Consider the following 3,951-nt stretch of genomic DNA (forward strand, 5'->3'; position numbering starts at 1 on the left):
TTCGTTGTTGTAATGTTCGTTGTTGTAGTGTTTGTTGTTGCCTCGTATGGGCCAATAGGCCATCTGCAGCTCTTATTATTATTACTATCCCCTAAAATACACCTTACTTTGCTCCTCAGCTCTCTCTAGCCTATTTATTGCCTGTCTCTACTTCCTCATCACAATTGACTTGAGAATGGTCCAGGACGGACTGAAACGTCGTCATCCCTTCACCTTCTAGTGTGTGGTCTGGTCAACATTCACTTTTATACTATCTATAATTTACTTGCTATAATAATCAAATCCAATTCATATACACAAAGTTGTAGGGTGACACCAGGTGTTGCTAGTTACTGAAGTCCTCTTCATTACACATAATAAATAGCACTAACAAGTTTTAATAGATTATACCTTCCTCATTGTAACAATGCACTATAAACTAACCGGCTTTCAACATGTTTTTGGTGGTACTGTTGTACCGCGACATATAGCTGAAAATTTGCTCGGTTTCTTCACCTGTGGTCAAACCACTTCCGTGCTGCCAGCGTCCTCCATACAAGACCTATAATTAAGATGTAACACACTGTAAAATAATTACAAGGAAAGAATATTAGTCGATTGCTGAAAAATTTTATTATGACTAAATACTTTATTCTGATTAATAGCTTTTTAACCCTAAAATAACGTTACATTTATACCCGTTATTTTGACAAATGATAATTTTTTACCTGGCAATACCATGCATGTGCTTTTGCATGCAAAACACCTAGGAACGGCTTTGTCTCCAGTAGGGTTTGTATTTTTTTCTTGAATTTTCAGGGCCCATGGCCAGTACTGTACTGGCATATGATGTCCTGGCAGATGTACTTGGCACTTTTGAAGTAATTTATATGGAGATAGTGTGCATAGCCAAAAACCTCACCACGAGTCATATTGCACATTTTGAGAATTACACCATGCCGGCATGATGCAAGGCTTATGCCAGTCTGGTCCAGGGATTTGTGTGTATACGGTTCGTTTCGCGCCGCTTTCCACAACGAGACACCACAATTTTGGCTGTTCTGCAAATCAAATATAAATGATATATATTATATATATATATATCATATATATTATATATTTATATCATATTATATATATATATGTCGTACCTAGTAGCCATAACGCACTTCTCAGCCTACTATGAAAGGCCCGATTTGCCTAATAAGCCAAGTTTTCCTGAATTAATATATTTTCTCTAATTTTTTTCTTATAAAATGATAAAGCTACACATTTCATTATGTATGAGGTCAATTTTTTTTATTGGAGTTAAAATTAACATAGAAATATGACAGAACCTAACCAACCCTACCTAACCTAGCCTAACCTATTTTTATAGATTAGGTTAGGTTAGGTAGCCGAAAAAGTTAGGTTAGGTAAGGTTAGGTAGGTTAGGTAGTCGAAAAAGCATTAGTTCATGAAAACTTGGCTTATTAGGCAAATCGCGCCTTGAATAGGTGGCTGAGAAGTGCGTTCTGGCTACTAGGTACGACATATATATATATATATATATATATATATATATATATATATATATATATATATATATATATATGTCGTACCTAGTAGCCAGAACTCACTTCTCAGCCTACTATGCAAGGCCCAATTTGCCTAATAAGCCAAGTTTTTAAGAATGAATTATTTTTCGACTACCTAACCTACCTAACCTAACCTAACCTAACTTTTTCGGCTACCTAACCTAACCTAACCTATAAAGATAGGTTAGGTTAGGTTAGGTAGGGTTGGTTAGGTTCGTTCATATATCTACGTTAATTTTAACTCCAATAAAAAAAAATTGACTTCATACATAATAAAATTGGTAGCTTTATCATTTCATAAGAAAACAACTATAGAAAATATATTAATTGAGGAAAACTTGGCTTATTAGGCAAATCGGGCCTTGCATAGTAGGCTGAAAAGTGCGTTCTGGCTACTAGGTACGACATATATATATATATATATATATATATATATATATATATATATATATATATATATATATATATGTCGTACCTAGTAGCCAGAACGCACTTCTCAGCCTACTATGCAAGGCCCGATTTGCCTAATAAGTCAAGTTTTCATGAATTTATTGTTTTTCGGCTATCTAACCTACATAACCTAACCTAACATAACTTTTTCGGCCACCTAACCTAACCTAACCTATAGAGATAGGTTAGGTTAGGTTAGGTAGGGTTGGTTAGGTTCGGTCATATATCTACGTTAATTTTTTCTCAAATAAAAACAAATTAACCTCATACATAATGAAATGGGTAGCTTTATCATTTCACAAGAAAAAAATTTGAGAAAATATATTAATTTAGGAAAACTTGGCTTATTAGACAAATCGGGCCTTGTATAGTAGGCTGAGAAGTGCGTTCTGGCTACTAGGTACGACATATATATATATATATATATATATATATATATATATATATATATATATATATATATATATATATATATATATATATATATATATATATATATATATATATATATATATTATATAAATACAGTATATATAAAATATATAATAAATAATGAAAATAGCATCATAATCAATATGGCTTCAGACCCCAAAAATCACCATTTATATGGTGCATGTAGCTCTTGACAAACGTTGAGTACTCTATGTTTTACTGGTTGACTTGCCTGTGGGTTAAAAAAACCTAACTACTTGTTATAATATATATATTAACTCTGTAAACTGTAAGACATCATGACTGTCTTTTCCCAATGGTGTAGTGGGTTAAGACACTCGCCTGGCGTTTCGTGAGCGCTTTGTCCTAGGTTTGTATCCTGGCCTTGGAAGATTTACTGGGCATCAACCCTTAACTATGCCCCCCCCCCTGTTTACCCAACAGTAAAATGGGTACCTGGTTGTTAATGGATTTGGTGGGGTCATATTCTGGGGAACATAGGATTAACGACTTGCTTGAAACACTATGCGTGCTAGTGGCTGTACAAGAATGTAAAAAGTCTTGTATATATAAATAAAAATATAAAATCTATGTACAGTTTACAAAGTCTGTACACATAATATTTACCTTTGTTTTTAAGCTCTCTATATGGTTAAGGTGATTAGCCACATCATTGTCAGCAGCAAAGACACTCTCTGAATAATATGATTCCCTCAATCCTCTGAAAGAAACAAAATGACAGTATTTACATAATTTACATTGATTTGTTTTCAATTTTGATGATTGTGTAAATATATATATTACTTAATGTTGTAATACATGAATAACGCTATTATGTATTGCATGTAAGAATTTTTCAGATATTGATATATTTACATAACGAATAATGTATTGTGATATATAAGTTGCCCTAATAGAAATGTATTAATTGTTGAAAAATAAAAATTTATCTTACAAAAGGAAAATTATTTAAGAACTGTACCTTCCAACTTTTTCATATCGGAATAACTTTTTGTTGCCATCAATATGTATGGCAAATGGGTTAGTATGACAAGCAGGGCACACGTTCTTATTGTAGCTTTGGACATTTGCAAGTTCATACTGCATAAATCTTCACTCCTGGAATGTTCTTTTAATAGCTTCAAAGTTGATGCAACCATCCTGAAATATATACTGAATATAGAATTTGCATGGATTAGCCCCATATATTGGGGGAGTGGGTAGCACAAGTTATAGTGCAAGATTGAACAACTACGTTCCCAGCCTAGTACTGGGAACCTGGTTCCCAGCCTAATACTGGGAACCTTGTTCCCAGCGTAGTGCTGGGAACCTAGTTCCCAGCACTAGGCCCAGATGTGGCTAAGCCATGCAAGTTGCATGAGTTAGCCATATATATTGGTGGGGGTGGGTAGTGCAAGTTTGAAGAACTACGTAGGAAACTATAAGGATGAAATTAATGCTTTTTAGTTTTACTTTTGAATAATGTTTTGAACAGCTGGACAGCTTTTAATTC

General features: G+C 33.7%; 1 long non-coding RNA gene across 1 annotated transcript; it reads right to left on the reverse strand.

The window, feature by feature from the left end:
- Nucleotides 1-382: 382 nt before the first annotated feature.
- On the reverse strand, nucleotides 383-3,551 carry LOC138370679 (uncharacterized). Its single transcript, XR_011230202.1, has 3 exons — nucleotides 3,421-3,551; nucleotides 3,066-3,159; nucleotides 383-541 (listed from the first exon to the last, which is right to left on the reverse strand). It is a non-coding gene; the product is annotated as an uncharacterized lncRNA (long non-coding RNA).
- Nucleotides 3,552-3,951: the final 400 nt, after the last annotated feature.

This window comes from Procambarus clarkii, chromosome 33, assembly GCF_040958095.1.
Source record: "Procambarus clarkii isolate CNS0578487 chromosome 33, FALCON_Pclarkii_2.0, whole genome shotgun sequence".
Lineage (NCBI taxonomy): Eukaryota > Metazoa > Arthropoda > Malacostraca > Decapoda > Cambaridae > Procambarus > Procambarus clarkii.